This window comes from Danio rerio, chromosome 6 (genome assembly GCF_049306965.1).
Source record: "Danio rerio strain Tuebingen ecotype United States chromosome 6, GRCz12tu, whole genome shotgun sequence".
Classification (NCBI taxonomy): Eukaryota; Metazoa; Chordata; class Actinopteri; order Cypriniformes; family Danionidae; genus Danio; species Danio rerio.
In genome coordinates this window covers 6,434,582-6,453,595 of record NC_133181.1, presented here as the reverse complement: position 1 = coordinate 6,453,595, position 19,014 = coordinate 6,434,582, and the positions used below count along the sequence as shown (strand labels likewise).

Here is a 19,014-nt window from a genome sequence, read left to right as displayed (position 1 = left end):
TTGTTTGTTGGTTTGGTTCGTTGGTTGGTTGGGTTGTTGGGTTTGGTTGGTTGGTTGGTTTGTTGGGTTTGGTTAGTTGGTTGGTTTTTGGGGTTTATTTAGTTTGTTGGGTTTGGTTGGTTTGTTGGGTTTGGTTCTTTGGTTGGTTTGTTGGGTTTATTTAGTTTGTTGGGTTTGGTTGGTTGGTTTGTTGGGATTGGCTGGTTTGTTGGGTTTAGTTAGTTTGTGGGTTTGCTTGGTTTGGTTGGTTGGTTGGTTAATTGGTTCATTTGCTGGGTTTTGTTGGTTGGTTAATTGGTTTGTCGGGTTTGGTTGATTGGTTGGGTTTGTTTGTTTGGTTGGTTGGTTGGTTGGTTGGTTGGCTTATTGGGATTCATTGGTTGGTTTGCTGGGTTTCGTTGGTAATTGGTTTGTTTGGATTGGTTGGTTGGTTGGTTTGCTGGTTTTGGTTGGTTGATTGGTTTGTTAAGGGAGAGAAATAATGAGGTTGTTTTCAATTTTGGGTAAACTTTTTTGGTTGATCTCTTTAAGAATCAAAGTGCTTAACAAAAGCTATGCAGTAAAACAAAGAACTGATTCTGATTCTACTGATTCTTCTTTTTTTGCATAATGTATTTGCATAAAGCCAGTCTATGGTCTTCAATGGCTTCTCACAAGCATAGTCTGTTTAGCTGGTTAAAGGAATAGTTCACCCAAAAATGAAAATTCTATCATCATTTACTCCCCTTTTACTTGTTTCAAACCTGTATAAGTTTCTTTATTCTGTTAAATGCAAAATTAGGTATAATATAAATATGATACAAATGCTGTAATCATTGACTTCTATGGTGTAACCTATTATAGAAAAATCAATGGTTACAGGGTTTCAGCTTTTTTTCAGTACATCTTCTTTTGTGTTTAACAGATGAATGAAAGGTTTAGAACCATTTGAGGATTAATAAATAGTGAGTAAATTTAGATTTTTGGGTGAACCATCCCTTTGAGGGCCATCAACATCAACTTGAGATGTAGCGTTTATTTTTGAGACAAAACATATATTCCAGCTTGACTTTTGAACTTTTACCATAAACCACTGTAAAAGCTCTGAAATTATGTTACTCACAGTACATGTCCACTCTGTTTATCTGATGAAAGAAGGCTGCAGAATTCAGCAGTGACTAATCTAAATGCTTCTGATTGGCTCTTAAGTTTGCAAGCTTAACCGTACATCCTGCGATTGGTTATTTATGTTCTAAATTTAGCACCCGAAAAACATCTTGCTGAAGTTTAGAATTTGTGGCAATAATCAAACTCTGGCTGTGATTAAATGCTGGCCGACAATAGAGCCACAGAAAAAGAGACTCTGCAACAAAAGCGCCCACACGTCTTCTCTGCTGTGGAAGGGGTCTGGGCGGAGAAAGAAAGATTAATGTGTCACACATTGAATTAATTAAGCAGGTAATACGTCTCGGGCTCCATAATACAGATTAATCATCAAAAGGTCTCAAATCATAAAGGAAATAAATAAATATGGAAGCTTCTTTAAATGCTATTTATTGGGCGATATTAATGGCAGTGCGGCCACCACAAAGGCACAAAATGAATGAGACGAGTAGCTTCTCTTCAGTGAAATTACGTTATGCAATGACCCTAATCTGTAGCTTTTCATTTCATCGTTCTTTGGGTATTACTCATTCTGTCTGATTGTAAATCACAGCATTTAGGGAATCGGAGAGAGTTTACCGAAGCACAGGGGAAGGCAGGTGAAAGGGCCAGTGTTAATATTAACAAACCACAACTATAAAGATAGATTATGTAATTAGTACTTTATGCAAGTGCCAACTGGATGAAGCACCATATGGCTTAAAATATCACTTTTTTGTTTGTATTTTCTATGATCAAAAGCTTTAAAAACTTCATAAATAAAGGCTGTTAATGTATCTTAAATGTGGACCATAACCAGTTTTGTGATGGTCTTTTGGCAATAGCCAAAAATACATTGATGTATTTTACAATAATGTACAATAAGTATATCGGCATGGTGAGAGGCGTGCTTCGGTACGAAGCCACAGATAGAGTGCCTTAGTGTCCCTCCAGTGACGATATATTGCCATATCGCACTGCTACGAGTGTGATATTGGGTTTATACAACAGTTCGACCACATAATCGAGTATATAAAAAAGAAAATAAAACATGGAGAGTCTAAAAATCCTTTTGTATTAGGATCTACTTTCTTCTGCCACTCATTCACATCTGCAGCTGACATCAGAACACCAGAAACCATTGCTACTTCACCAACGTCACTTTAGAGCTAGTGTTTGAATGATTCTCTAGCGTAAAGTGATGACATAACAGGTAATTTTGCTCACATTTTAGGATTTTAAGGCTGAGTGGCATAAAACGCCAATATCCTTATAAATAAACTGCGAAGTTGCAATCTAAACAACTTCATTCTTGTCTAAAAAAAGCCTTAAGAGTACATTATGTTGTCCAACAGCCGCAATGTTTGTCAAACTGTAGTGAGTTCATTGTTCTGCTGTCACTAAGTAATACAGAAGGGTGAAGAGGCTGTACAAGTTCTGATATTGCAGAATATCACACAGCTATCAGCCAATCAGATTCGAGAATCAGACAGAACTGTTATTGACTATTTATATATATATATATATATATATATATATATATATATATATATATATATATATATATATATATATATATATATATATATATATATATATTTTATATATTTTTTTCTCAGTATTTATATATATATACTGTATTATAGTATATATATTTACATATATATATATATATATATATATATATATATATATATATATATATATATATATATATATATATATTTTTTTTTTTTTTTTTTTTCTTAACTTTAGATTTAAGATATTCCAATAGTTGTATATATTGTCTTATCCCAACAAATCAACAGTTCATCTATTACCAATATAATATGATATTATATAAAAGATATTATACAGTACATGTATAGTATATAAAAATAGGTAATATGATATTATATAATAGGCATTATACAGTATATAAATTGTTTTCTTGTAAACTATCTTAACAATTTCAGCATTATTTTCCAAATTTCATGCTCACTCTATATACAAGTAGTATTTTGTTTCTGTCCTAAAAAAGGACAATATATTTGTTAATTTTACTTTTTCAGCATATCTCACAAAAGCAACAAAAAATCATCAGCCTTAAAAATAAATAAATAAATAAATAAATACTCTTCGAATAATAGTCATTTCCCTTTGTGTTTTTGAAAGTTTTTTGTAGAAAAATACTGTATTCTGCAATCATGAGCAGTAGTTGCAATGTTACTTGTATACATCATTGCAATCAATTATGTAGTTTATGTTGTCAAGTACTCACGCATGCCTATAGACTTAACACATAAACACATAATGTTCATAAAATCTTATTTCTATAACTGATATGACAACAATAAAAGTCATTTGAAATCCATTTCCAAAAGCTGGCATTCTCCATAGTCACCCAAACCACTAACATAGATTGTTTCCTCCCCTTTAAAAAGTGATTAATGTCAAACAAAATATCTAGTTTTTTAGAATAAACAATCTGAATGTCAAAAGCAAGATCTTTAGAACAATAATAGTTGAAGCGATAGTGTGTTTTTGTGTAATGTTTGCTTACAGTATATGCAAATACTTTTTGGTAAAACAAAAACTTTCTGTTAGACACTTGTTTAAAGGCATAGTTTGGATCCAAATGTACTTACTATTTACTCACGTTCACTTGTTCCAAGTCTGTTTGAGTTTTTTTTTTTTTCTTGCGGGGTGTCTGGGGGGTCTATAAAAGTTTAAGAAATTTAAAGCCCTTAAAAAGTCCTGTAAGGTTTGACATCACACTGCTTTGTTTATTGCAGTAACCAGGGAAACACTGTTATTTCTGCTGTTCTATTAGTGCCACCTGCTGGATTAGCATTTTTATTCAGTATATGAATAATGTTTTAGTTAAGGATTAGTTTCTTGCCATCAGTATTTAGTATATATAATATACTGTAAGTTAAAATGTCGGTGATAAGGTCTTAAATTGTATGAACAGTCTCAAAAAAGGTCTTAAAATGTATTGGATTTCATTCTCTGATCCCTGACTTAAACACAAATAAAGTCAAGAAGCAAGCTAAAACCCTGTAACCATTGACATCCATAGAAGCACAAATACTATGAAAGTCAATGGTAACAGCTTTCTAGCTTTCTTTAAACTAACTTCTTTTTACTACAAAAACAAAACTCAAACATGTTTGGAACAAGTAAAGGATGAGTATGAGGTAAGTTTTGCATGAACTGTCCCTTTAAATTCAGCAAATACTTCGTTTCTATTGGTATGATCACTTCAATCAGCGTCATTATTGTTATGCATCTTGTAGATCTTGCGCAGTCATATTTAACAGCTGTTATGACTGCGACTTTAATTATGAGCCCACACTTCCTGCAATATGTTCTGTTGGTTTGTAGGAGAGCGACATTTCTGGGGGAATCTTGTTTGGTATACTCATGTGCTAGTATGCAGATTAAACTTTCTGGCAGGGCTAGCTTGTTGCAACATGTTGCGTGATGTTGCACAGAACTCCAAAATGCTTATAAGACACAATTATGTGGATTTTCTACATGTGCACCTGAAACCAAACCTGCTGTATTCCCAACCCAGAACACAAACCAGAAAGTCAGTATCTGCAAAGTGCACATCGCACGTCCAATTGAGATTCCCCTTGCATCCAGTCAAGGTGACTTTCAGAGGAATTAATTAAGCGCCGGTTTATAATATAGTTTGAACTCCGACCTAAGTCCTTTCCAGCCAGAATATCTGCCGACATCTAAACAGCACTTCTGAGGTCACTGTCACCTGGGTATCCTCATGCATTTCATATCGAGCACTAAATAAACACCTCCAGATGTACATTTATCACGGCTCGCCGTAAACATCTCCAGCCTCTCATAACTTATGTGATCTCCGAGTTTTACACACCGTCTTGCGCGCGGCTGTAGTGTACTCAGAATACCCTTGTGGCCCTGAAATCAATACACACGCCAACACAGGCCAGCTGATAAACACTCATCTGAATCCACATGTTCTGAAGGCTGTATTATGATAAGGACAAGACGCTTTACTTTTTTGAAAATATATTGGCCCCGGAAACTTTTGTGTGCACTTAATGCTTTTCACAGCAACATGACATTAAAGAGGCAGGAAGAGCATTTCTGACACAATTTTTCACCCTCGTTTGACTAAAAAGTCAGTCATTTAAAAGCCAAATGTGGTTTCATAATTTTGAATGATATAACTGCTTTATCATTGCAAACCGTGTAAAATATGTAACTTTGTGTATGTGTAATCACTGTAATAAATATATAATATGTAGGGCTCTATTTTAATAAAGTCTAAGAACCTTATCATACACCCGGCACAATAAATATGTGTTTAGCACAATTTGTTGCTATTTTCAGACCAACACAAGCCTAATTTTCTCGTTTTGTGCAATGTTTTTTAAATAGTAAATCCATTTATGCTGCTTTGTGGACTTGGATTAGGGTGTTCCTGTCTAGAAAGGAGGTGTGGTAAGGCGCAATGTTTGTGCATTGCTATTTTGAGGAACTTAAAAACACTGCGCAATAAACCATCTAAACCTGGTCTAAAGTCCAGCACAGAGCATGTTAGTTCTAAAGGATTAAAATATTACAAAAAAAAATTTATTTTCCGCATAAATATAAAAACCAATACTTCTACGCCTTCTTCATCTCGGTCTTTTTTCAGTTTATTCATGACAATTTGCTTTTGTATAAAGTTATTATTATTATTAATATTATTATTATTATTATTCATTCATTCATTTTCTTGTCGGCTTAGTCCCTTTATTAATCTAGGGTCGCCACAGCGGAATGAACTGCCAACTTATCCAGCAAGTTTTTACGCAGCGGATGCTCTTCCAGCTGCAACCCATCTCTGGGAAACATCCACACACACACTCATACACTACGGACAATTTATCCTGGCCAATTCACCTGTACCGCATGTCTTTGGACTGTGGGGGAAACCGGAGCACCCGGAGGAAACCCATGCGAACATGCAACTCCACACAGAAATGCCAACTGAGCCGAGGTTCGAACCAGCGACCTTCTTGCTGTGAGGCGACAGCACTACCTACTGCGCTGCTGCTTTGCCCATTATTATTATTATTATTATTATTATTATTATTATTATTATTATTATTATTATTATTATTATAGTTATTATTGTTATGCATATTTTATTATTTTTTTTTTTTATAAAAACAAGATCCACCTCTGAGGTCTTGTACAATATAGGGAATAAGAGTAGGACGTGTGTTTGGATATAACTCAACCAAACTTTATTATTATTGTTCATTTATTCATTTGCTGGAAATTAGATCTGAAATTAGAAATAATTCTGAAAAAAATCTTTGCAAAGGAAATTAAATATATAGCCTTATCTATGAAAGTAAAGGAGTAAAGTAAAGAATAAAAGTAAAGAGGCTGATTGGGGGAGGCTCATTCTTTATTCTCGTGCTGCAGATGCTCTGTTTAACTGTTTTCTAGCTAGTAAAGTGTTCCGTTTTTCCACTTACAAAGTCCATCATGTAAATTGCAAATGCACCATAGTGCAACGCAACTCGCTATTAAAGGAAATATGAGATGAGACTCTGACTGGTTTAATGCACGTTATGCTCAAAACACACCCATAACTCATTAAGTGAATAAGCACAACCTTGTTAGACCATGCCCTGCAGGTCAAACCATATTTTTCTGTACTTAAAATAGCATTCAAGAGTTCACACTTAGATAATGCTTGACTATTGTAGCATGTTTGGCATGCTGTCTCTGGAGAGAACCCTGAGTTTAGGGGTAGATGGGTCCCAGGCTCCCGCCTGGTCAATGAGCATTAGGAAGACTATGAGATCAGGTAGTTCTCGAAAGACCCCCGATTTTCTTTATTTACCTATATTTTGAAATATAGGAATCAATTCAATATGAATGCGTTACTGTTACTGTGATTCACTTGTGTCACGTGTTTTGAACTTTGGGAGGAAACCGGAGTACCTAGCAAAAACACACTCGAAGAGGCAGATAGCATGTAAATTCCGCACAGTGAGTGCCAGCTGACTTGGTTAGGACAGTGGCCTTCTTGCTGTAAGGCAGCAGTGCTAGTCACAGAGCCTCGTGTCGCCCGATCCTAGGATTGAGGAGGAGGAGGGGGGGGAGGATAGGAGGAAGGAAGGAATACATTTTAAGCTGGATATTTATATTAAATGTGGGCTAATCCAATTGGGCTAGTCCAAAGGACCAGCTGCAGTCAATCCAGTTCAAAAACAAAGACATGCGGTATAGGTGAATTGGCTAAGCTAAGTTGTCCGTAGTGTATGTGTGTGAATGACTGTGTATAGATGTTTCCCAGTGACGGGTTGCAGCTGGAAGGGCATCTGCTGCTTAAAAAAAACATATGCTGGATAAGTTGGTGGCTCATTTTGCTTTGGCGACCCCAGATTAATAAGGGACTAAGCCAAAAAGAAAAAGAATGAATGAGTTATGAGTGTGTTTTGAGCATACTGTGCATTAAACCATCAGAGTCTCTTCTCACATTCCCCTGAAAAGTCAGTTGCATCACGCCATGGCGCATTTAGTATATTTACATGGCAGACTTTGTAAGTGGAAAACTGAAGGATTCACTAGCGGGAAAACAGTTAAACCAGGGGTGCTCAACCCTGTTCCTGGAGATCTACTTTCCTGCAAATTTCAGCTCCAACCCTGAACAAACACACCTGCCTGTAATTATCAAGTACTGTTCAGTTCCTAGTTAATTAACTCAGGTGTATTTGATAAGGGTTGGACCTGAAATCTGCAGGAAGGTAGATCTCCAGGAACAGGGTTGAGCACCCCTGAGTTAAACAGACCATCTGGGTGAGGATAAAGAACGAGTCTCCTCCATTCGGTCTCTTTACTTTCTTTTTACTTTACTTTTACTCTTTACTTTCGTGAATGAGGAAACTGTGTTTTACACACTCCACGGAAGACATCCATTAGCCAACATATTTAATTCCGTTTGTTAGGCACAAAGATTTGTTTCAAAACTATTTCTAAATTCAGTTCTAATTTCCAGCAAATTAATAAATAAACAATAATAAAGAAGTGTGGTCAAAAACCTGAGTTACATCCAAACACATGTCCTATTCTTATGGCCCACATGGAGATGCATACATCTCCAAAACCCGACAAATGGACAAATCCAAACTTGTTTTTATTAAAACAAATATAAATATGCATATGATAAATAATACTGCTAATAACAATAAAAACATTACATTAATGTGCCTATTAAAGTGGCCGATGTATATCTGATTTAGTAACAAGTAAATAAAAATAGACAGAAATGATAATGAAGGGCACCTAATAGCTGATGAACCAAGATGGAACAAATATCAGCCACAACACAGCGTACAGCAGTTTGTGAAATAATACAAAACGCTACACTTGCTTTGGTGTTTTTCAGTGTTGTTCAGCAGCGGGGTTTAATATGGTTGTTATTCAAAGACCTCAGCTGTTGCTATGCAACAAATGACCTGCCAGATGCAAAAATTCACGAGTGGACATTTATGCACAAATAAGGACAGTTATTAGTTGGGCGCATTAGTTAATGTTTTGCGAGGATGCTAGTGTTTCCTGAGGCTGCATCCATAGAACTGCACTGTTATATTTCTCAAACACGGCTGTCATTCATAAAGTCCTGAACATCCATTGTCCCTCGAGTGCTCATTTATTACACATTTTGGCTAATTTCATCATGTTCTCAGCTAGCCGTGAGCCTCTCAGCACTGGTTAGTGCAATTTGCAGTGCATAAAAACATTCCTCTGTATTGAAAAGAAATCAATAGAGTCAGCAAAAAAGCCTGGACATTGTTAAATACAACAAGTATTACTAAATAATCAGATGTCGTCACTTTTCACAAGCCTTAAACGGGAGGTGTTTTCCCTTAGGATACGTATGATCCATTTCTGTCTGCTGTGGATCAGTGATGTTTACAGGTTCACATGCTGAGCGCTCAGTCATTAGATATTTCCTACCTGCAGGATGTGTTGTGCACAGAGCGCACATTTTAATTGGCTGGACGACCTGTCTCAAAGTGATATGCATCAATAACTTATACAGTACAGTTGCAGCTTGAAGGGTCTGATATAGTCACAAGAGCTGTGTTTCTATTACCCTTCAAATTGGGCAAACGGAAATCGTTTTTGCACTCGCATGAGTGGTTTTTCAGGCAGTTCTATAAAGAAGTCTGAAATCATGTATCCTAGCAAAAACATTTCATATGTGTCCGCATCCAAATTTAAAGGGATAGGTAACCTAGAATGACATTTCTGCCATCATTTCCTCAGCCTTTACTTATTTGTGTTTTTTTTTCTGTTAAACATGTACAAAGATGGCGATGCAGTGGCGCAGTGGGTAGCACGTTCGCCTCACAGCAAGAAGGTCGCTGGTTCGAGCCTCGGCTCAGTTGGCATTTCTGTGTGGAGTTTGCATGTTCTCCCTGCGTTCGTGTGGGTTTCTCTCCGGGTGCTCCGGTTTCCCCCACAGTCCAAAGACATGCCGTACAGGTGAATTGGGTAGGCTAAATTGTTCGTAGTGTATGAGTGTGTGTGTGTGTGAATAAGTGTACGTGAATGAGTGTATGTGAATGTTTCCCAGAGATGGGTTGCGGCTGGAAGGGCGTAAAAACTTGCTGCATAAGTTGGCGGTTCATTCTGCTGTGGCGACCCCAGATTAATAAAGGGACTAAGCCGACAAGAAAATGAATGAATAAATGAACAAAGATGTTTTGAAAAATGCATTTACTCCAATAATACATCAATACCCAAATACAATCAGAACAAATATAAAAGCAATACTTTTGTTTTAGCATTTTTTTTTCGTAAGCTGAATTCAAAGATGTTAAACTTATTTCTATGTAAACAAAAGGCTTATTTCTTTTAAATATTGTTAACATATTTGTCTAAATATGTGTTAGTGAGCACTTTCATTTGCTGAAATAATTCTTCCAACTCCCAGGTGTGGCATAACAAGATGCTGCTTAGAATGCATGAATATTGCACAGGTGTGCCTTAGGCTGGCCATACTATGTGTGACTGTGTTTACATAGATATCAGTAATTGAATTATTTGCCAAATTATTAATTTGTCTACTTTACCTGCAGTTTGGCACTTTCTCTTTCATTCAGGAACTGCCGGAAGAGTGTAGTTTTAATGGAATGTTTGATACCGCACGCCGTATTGCATAAAATAAAAAAATAAAAAAACTCTGCATTTCTCAGTAACTTAGATGCACTCGGTAGGTAGCATCAGAAAGCTGTGTGTATAGACTATCCTTTCGGTAACAGTCTATACACACAGCTTTCTGATGCTGCCTACCTGGTGTATAGACAATCCTGTTGGTAATAGTTTGATTAAGGTTGTAATGAAGTTCACGGCCCTTTGGCCGCCGGGAAGGAGGCGGAAAACCGACGCAGTTTTAAATTATTTATTAATAAAAGTGACGGCAGCTCCTAACGGAGACTGCCGTCTAAACCAAAACAAACGGAAGGCAGCTCCTCACGGAGACTGCCGTCTAACTGAAAGCAAAAGTAAAATATGTCCGGGCCCGGTCCTCTCTCGGCTTCCTCTGCCATCGTTCCTCCTTTTATTGTCCAGAGCTCCTTCCGTGGGATCCGAGGCAGGTGCGCACCGCAGGTGTATCCACTTATGCGGTGGCCTCACTCCGTTCCCACGGCTCTCGGCCACGCCCCCTCGCCACAAAGGTGTTTACATGTTTACACTGGGGGAGCAGCATTCACAGCGGATCTTTTAGCCTGTAATATTGTAGTGATATTAACGTACTGTAAAATCTTTTTGTCTAAGGTATGTCTTTAAACAATGAAAGAGTACTGCTTACGATACTAACTAAGTATGTTTGGGTACAAGAGCCAAAGGACTGCAGAGTGACGTCACACCAAAACTCCACCTGTTAATTTCAGTTGTGTATGCTGGAGTCAGGACAATGTAAGTTTGTTGTGAACCTCCTGAATGTAATTATTGTTTTGCATTGGGGTAACGTAACCCAGAGCTCTGTCCTCGAATTATTCATTTGTATCTAATAAAATAATATTTTTGACATTGAAGAAACCCCTCTCCTGACCTTTTTTTTTATTGAACATTGTTTTGGTCTAATGAAAAATCTATTTTAGTTTCTCAAAATAGAAACGCACCTCAGAACGCCTTTCTTTTTAGACCAGAACGTCTATGGGCGCACATATGAGCGCTGATGCATTTGCTATTTAAACAGCGTAGCGCAACGCCTCAAAACGACTCTTGTGCCAAGCTAAAACTAGCAAAAGACTATTGCGCCGCACCTTGCACCACATTGCGCCGGGTGTATGATAGGGCCCATTGACTTTATATTACTACACAGCTAATCTCAGATGATTTTGATATTGAAGATGCTGGACATGGAGGTCCTGTGATAGTGTATTTAGACATGGTCTACGGTTGTTAGGCTAATTGAATGTACTGTAAATTCCCTGAAAAGGCTTTGGAGACAGCTTATGGTAGAGAAATGAACATTTAATCTACAGGCAACAGCTTTGATGGACATTCTTGCTGTCAGCATGCCAAAAGAATGGCCTCTCAAGAAAATGCTGGCATCTGTGACATTGTGCTGTGTGATAAAACTCCACTTTTTAAAGTGTCCTTTTAGTTTGGCCAGCCTAAGGCACAACCGTGCAATAATCATGCTGTCTAATCACATCTTGATATGCCACCCCTGTTAACTGGATGGATCATCTTGACAAATGAGATGCTCACTAACACGTTTAGATAAATGTTTAAAAAAAAGTTTGAGAAAAAATGGCTCACAGGATAATGTTTTAGATTATTAAATATTAATAATATATTAAATTATTATTAAATATTATTTTAAAAATATATATTTAAAATTAAATTTTGGTTTATTGTGTCTCCTTTTGTGTTGAAAAAGAAACTCATATAGTTTTGAGCAAGTAAAGGTTGATAAATGATGACAGATTTCATTGCTGAATTAAAAAAAATAATAAATAAGATCATTTCCACTTATAACTCCAAGAAGATGCCTTTGAGAGCCTTTTAATCTTTTTCATTTTGAAAAAGGGTGTAGCGAAAGGGGGAAACCGTGTTTCTCTAAATTGTTAAAACATTCACCATAAAATAAATATGGTTCTTTTTTAGAGATGTTTGGTAAATGGCACCCAGAATATGGTTCTTTAATGGCATTGCTTTGAAAATTCCCCTTTGGACCCTTTATTTTTTTAATAAAAATGTCGGCTTGCAATGCTTTCCTTCAACAAGATCTGGAAATATCCAGTGTGTTTGGGAGGTTGCTGAGTTTGTTAAACCCAAGGCTGCACAAGTTTAACCCATGTACATAATTTACCTGCTTTGTGAAGCAACTCCTGCCTCTACTTTATGAACCGGCATTTTGTTTTGCTCTCTCTCTACAGACACTTGAGCTGTCACAGCCGGTGCACAGCTTCAGCAAGAAAACCACAATCCAGTGTGCTATTGTTGTGCTTCACTGTGAGTATGTTCAGCTGTTTTCTTTTACATGTTACTATGCACATGTTACTCACTGAAGACAAAATGAAATTCACTTCTATTGAAAGCGTGTGCCAATTATGGTTTATTAAAGAGAGATGTTTGATTTGTTAATGCAACAATTTATGTATTATTTGAGGGTATTAAATCTGCATGCCTTATATTGTAAAATTAAAAGATTCATCCATTCATCCAGTAATCCATCGATCTTGCTGTCATCCTGTCTATTGTTATAACATTTATCTATTTTTCAACCAACATTCCATTCCATTCATCCATCCATCCATCCATCCATTCATCCATTAAGCCATCAATATTTCTGTCTTTCTGTCTATTGTTATAACATTTGTCTATTCTTCAACCGACATTTTATTCCATTTAGCCATCAATTTATCCATCCATTCATCTCTCTATCCAATAAGTCATTGATCTTTGTCATTCTGTTTATTGCTATATTTCTCCATTTTTCAACCACCATTTATTCCATCCATTTATCCATTTATCCATTCATCTCTCTATTCATTAAGCCTTCAGTCTTTGTCATTCTGTCTATTGTCATACCATTTCTCAATTGTTTAACTAACATTCTATTCCATCCATCAATCCATCCATCCATCCATCCATCCATCCATCCATCTAGCCATCAATTTTTCTTTCATTCTGTCTATTATTATAACATTTATCTTTTCATCAACCAACATTTAATTTCATCAATCCATTCATGCATCATTCATCTAGCCACATATCATCCATCCATCCATCCATCCATCCATCCATCCATCCATCCATCTCACTATCCATTAAGCCATCAATCATTCTGCCTTTATGTATATTGTTATAACATTTCTCTATTCTTCAATCAACTTTTTTTTCTATCCATCCATCCATCCATCCATCCATCCATCCATCTCTATCCATTAAGCAATCAATCTTTCTGCCATTCTGTCTAATGTTAAAACATTTCTCTATTCTTCAATCAACATTTTGTCCCATCCATCCATCATCCATCCATCTATCTATACCTTCATCCATCCATCCATCTATTTGTCCGTCCGTCCATCCATCCATCCATCCATCCATCCATCCATCCATCCATCCATCCATCCATCCATCCGTCCGTCCCTTCGTCCATCCATCCATCCATCCATCCATCCATCCATCCATCTCTCTATTCATTAAGCCATCAATCTTTATGTCTATTTTTATAACAGTTTTCTATGCATCAACCAACATTTCATTTCATCCATCCATATATCATCCGTCCATCCATCCATCGATCCATCCATCATCCATCCATCCATCCATCCATCCATCCATCCATCCATCCATCCATCCATCATCCATCCATCCATCCATCCATCCATCCATCCATCCCTCCATCTCTCTATCCATTAAGTCATTGATCTTTGTCATTCTGTTTATTGTTATATTTTTCTACTTTTTCAACCACCTTTTATTCCATTCCTCCATCCATTTATCCATTCATCCATGCATGCGTTCATTTTGCTTATTTTCAAGATTTTGAAGGCAGCACTTTTTAAAGAAATAAATACATAAATAAATAATATTTGATGTTAATAATAATAATAATAATAATAATTATTATTATTATTTAATATTATTATTATTATTATTATTATTATTATTATTATTATTATTATTATTATTATTATTATTATTATTATTATTATTATTATTACAATACCACAGTCCAAATAAATGTTGTACAGGTGAATTGGGTAGGCTAAATTATCCATAGTGTATGAGTGTGTATGGATATTTCCCAGCGATAGTTTACAGTTGGAAGGGCATCCGCTGCATTAAATAAGTTGGTTGTTCATTCTGCTGTGGCGACCCCAGATTAATAAAGGGAATAAGCAGAAAAGAAAATGAATGAATAATAATAATAATAATAATAATAATAATAATAATAATAATCATCCTCATCATCATCATCATTCAAAGTTTATTTAATAAATAAATGCATATTTTGTGAATTTGAGACTTACTAGAACAAATAAAAAAGTTAGATTAAAATCAGTGTACAGTATCTAAGATGACATACAATGTTCTGTCCATTTGTGCAGTTTCCACATCCTTGTTTTTACACCACTGACCGGTTTGCATAATTCTTTGAGTGAATCAGTTTCTCCATTTCAGCCAAATGCACATAAATAGCTCTCTCAGCAGGCACAATTCATCCTCACAATAACCATCCATGATATATATCCACGCAAGTATATATACCTGTCCATCCCTTTACTGTATTTCTTTCTTTAAAGTATTCCACTCACATTTTTACACCTTTTTATTTATATCCATATCTTTCCCAATAAAACTCACAAGAATCGATAGAGCGTTTGCTATAAAGCAGTGATTTGCGTCAGCTCTTGCGCACAAGGTCACGGATCCGGCGCGCGCTCAGGATGTGCCTGGGATGTGTTGTTTTCCCCGCGACCAGCCGCTGGATCCTGGATTACATGTCATTTCTGCTTGTGTCCCGCTGGTCCGGCTGTTGTCCCATCACTAATCGTATTATGTATGCAGCCCTTTTCTTTTTGGACTGTCTGTGTCTTGCCCCCTTCCCTCTGTGTACCAGGCCATTGTTTTTCATCTTCTCCAAAACACAAAGACACCGGTCTGTTCTGAATGAATATTTACTCTCCCTCATCAGATGTGTGCCCGGTGTCTTTTGTTAGATACAAACAAGCACTTGGGGAAGATTTATTACAGCTGGCAGTGTGACAAATGTCTGTCCTTATGAACTCTATTGTGTCCTAATTCACCTCAAGTGTTCCTTTCTTACAGTCTTACAGCAAATTAAGGGAATCATTCATGGAGACTTGAGACATTTCAAAACTTGATGACTTTCCTTTGTGGTGCTATTAGTTAGCATTATTAGCCATCCTGAATTATTAGTCCCTTTGTATAATTTGTATTTTTTTATGTTTTCTAATAATTTTAATAGCTAATTTGTAATAGCTGTTTTATTTTATTTTTGCCATGATGACAGCACATGCGCTTAAAGCGCTGTTTAAAGGGTTAACGAGGTTATTTAGGCAAGTTATTAGACAATCGAAAAGAAATATTGCTAAGGGGGCTAACAACAATGATCTTACAATGGTTCTATAAATATTTAAAACTGCTTGTATTCTAGCTAAAAGAAAACTAATAAGACTTTCTATGAAGGAAATATATATTATAGAAAACACTGTGAAAAATTCCTTGCTGTTAAACATCATTTGGGAAATATCTGAAAAATAAAAACTCATTCACAGAAAGGCGAATAGTTTTGATTTGACTTTATATAGCCTTTATTATCCATTACAAATGTCATGATAAATATTGCTCATATGGGATGTATTGCATCATATCTAACATCATAATCTGTATTTAAATCTAAAATAAACAACAGGCACACTGCAAGGCATAACCTTTTTATCATGTTTCTAGTACAAGAAAAAAATCAAGAAACGTTTTCTAGACGAGTAAAAAATGTATATTGTTTTCGTTCATTCATTTATTTTCTTGTCGGCTTAGTCCTTTTATTAATACAGGGTTGCCGCAGCGGAATGAACCGGCAACTTATTCAGCATGTTTTTATGCAGAAGATGCCCTTCCAGCCACCCATCTCTTGGAAATATCCACACACACACACTCATACACCACAGACAATTTAGCCTACCGAATTCACCTGTACCGCATGTCTTTGGACTGTGGGGGAAACTGGAGCACCCGGAGGAAACCCACGCGAACGCAGGGAGAACATGCAAACTCCACACATGATATTATTTTGTTTTCTAAAATTATAATTCAGAATTAAGTGATTTTATTCCTTAAAACAATTATCTGTCAGTGAGTTAAGTAAAATGTATTATTTCAAACCAAAAACAGGTTTATCTCAACCTAAGATCTTTCTGAAAACATAGTCCCGTGGATGTTTCTGGAGGCCACGAATTATGTAGCCGGAGGTACGTTTGGCTTCATTTAATTTTTTAAACGAACGCTATGGGGCGGTATGACGCCGTTCCTTTTCGACCGCTTACCTACGTGTGGCGGGCTTTCCCGCTGACAAAAACAGAATCTAAAAAAAAAGTGAACAAGTTTATAACAGGACGAGAATGTGGTAAAATTGGAAAATGAGTTAAAAATCAGACGAGGGCTTTTCTGGAAGGGTTTTGTAAATTGTTGGTTGGGTTTAGGGAAGTAAGCAGGTGGGCAGGTCAATTTGTTGGGTTCAGGGAAGGAGGAGGGTGGGTGAGCTGGTTGCCCAGTCAATCATTCAGTCAGACAGACGGTCAATCGACAGCGGCCTCTGGTGGGTTCATGCAAGAACAGCACGCATATCAGAAATGTGACAGCGGCCTCTAGTGAATTCGCATAAACAAAAACTGCAAAAATACATAACTCCCATGACGTATTTCGCGGTCTCCAGAAATGTCCACAGGACTTCGTTTTCAGAATGAGCCTGGGTTGGTTTATTTAGCTTACTTCGTTGACATTATTTTAGTGGTTTTAAGAAGAAAAAAAAACACACACAATTGACTTATTTCTAAAAAGTAATCAATATTTTTACTTGTATAAAAAATGGTTCTTGATTTAATAAATTAAAAATCCAAGTAGAAATGTTTATTTATTTAATAATTTAATTATTTATCCATTTATTTTCCTTCGTCTTAGTCAGTTTATTCTTTAGGAGTCACTACAGCGGAATGAACTGCCAACTTATTCAGCGTATGTTTTACACAGTGGATGCCCGTCCAGCCACAACCCAGTACTGGGAAACACCCATAAACTCTCACATTCACACACATACACTACTGCCAATTTAGTTGACTCAATTCATCTATAGCTCATCTGTTTGAACTGTGGGGGAAACCAGAGCAGCCGAAGGAAACCGGAACATTAAGAGACCATGCAAACTCCTCATAGAAACGCCAACTGACCCAGTCGAGGCTCGAAACAGCAAACTTCTTGCTGTGAGGTGACAGTGCTAACCACTGAGACACCAGCCGCCCATATTTATTTATTTATTTTTATTTATTTTATTTTTTTGGACTATTTTAGACAATAATAATAATAATAATAATAATAATAACAATGACAATAATAATAATGGGCATCATGGTGGCACAGTGGGTAACACGATCGCCTCACAGCAACAAGGTCACTGGTTTGAGCCTCGGCTGGGTCAGTTGGCAGTTTTGTATGGAGTTTGAATGTTCTCCCTGTGTTGGTATGGGTTTCCTCCGAGTTTCCCCCACAGTCCAAAGACATGTGGTACTGAAAATTGAATAAGCTAAATTGTCCATAGTGTATAAGTGTGAATGCAATGAAGAGTGAATAGTTGTTTCCCAGTGTTTGGTTGCGGCTGGAAGAGCATCCGCTGCTTAAAACATATGCTGGATAAGTTGGCAGTTCATTCTGCTGTGGCAACCCGTGATGAATTTAGGGACTAAGCCAAAAAGAAAATGAATGAATGAATGAGTAAATAATAGTAGTAGAAGTAATAATAATAATAATAATAATAATAATAATAATAATATGAAACTAAACAGCCAAAACTTCTTAATTATTCCTCAAACAAACTGCTTTTGAAGTTGAAATCATTCACTTTATAATGATTTATAACATTTGATGTATAACTGACAGTGACTTCTTTTCATTATAATTATTATTTATTTCTTGCAATTCCCTACACAAAGGACTCATTTTACCTTCTATAGACTCAAAGAGACACTCGAAACAGTATAAGTGCCACCCCTAAAATACAAGGCAATTCTCATCCAGTGCAGAAAAAGCGACTCCAGATCTTTTGTTCCTTGAAAGGGATCATCCATCAGGGGTTAAAAATGGGCACAGATGACCCTCAGCCTCTCCCATTAGCACTGCTCTGCGAGAGCGGCAAACGTTCTTGACACCAGCTTCTGTCCTTGCCAAAAGTTGCCAACTGCAGTCCAGTCCAGACCCTCTCTCTCTCTCTCTCTCTCTCTCTCTCTCTTTCTCTCTCTCTCTCTCTCTCTCTCTCTCTCTCTCTCTCTCTCTCTCTCTCTCTCTCTCTCTCTGTCTCTGTCTCTCTACACAAACCATGTCATAAAGCATGAATAATCTCAGACTGGTTTCTAGAACATGACAATGAGTTCACTGTACTCAAATGGCCTCCACAGTGACCAGTTCTCAATCCAATAAAGCACCTTGGAAGTGCAGCCTACAAATCTGCTCAATCATATCAATATGGACCAAAATTTCCACTACCTTGTTGAATCTATGACACAAAGGATTGAGGCAGTTCTGAGGGCAAAATGTGATCCAACCTTGTCCTAGTAAGGTGTACCTAATAAAGTGGGTGGTGAGTGTACATTCGATTAATCA

General features: G+C 36.7%; 1 long non-coding RNA gene across 7 annotated transcripts in view; it reads left to right on the top strand.

The window, feature by feature from the left end:
- The window catches only part of LOC141386167 (uncharacterized), a 197,489-nt gene that overhangs the window by 136,719 nt on the left and 41,756 nt on the right, over positions 1-19,014 (top strand). For all 7 annotated transcript variants that reach the window (XR_012407583.1, XR_012407585.1, XR_012407587.1 and 4 more), the window contains one exon: positions 12,549-12,624. This is a non-coding gene — a long non-coding RNA (uncharacterized lncRNA). The remainder of the gene's footprint in view (positions 1-12,548; positions 12,625-19,014) is intronic.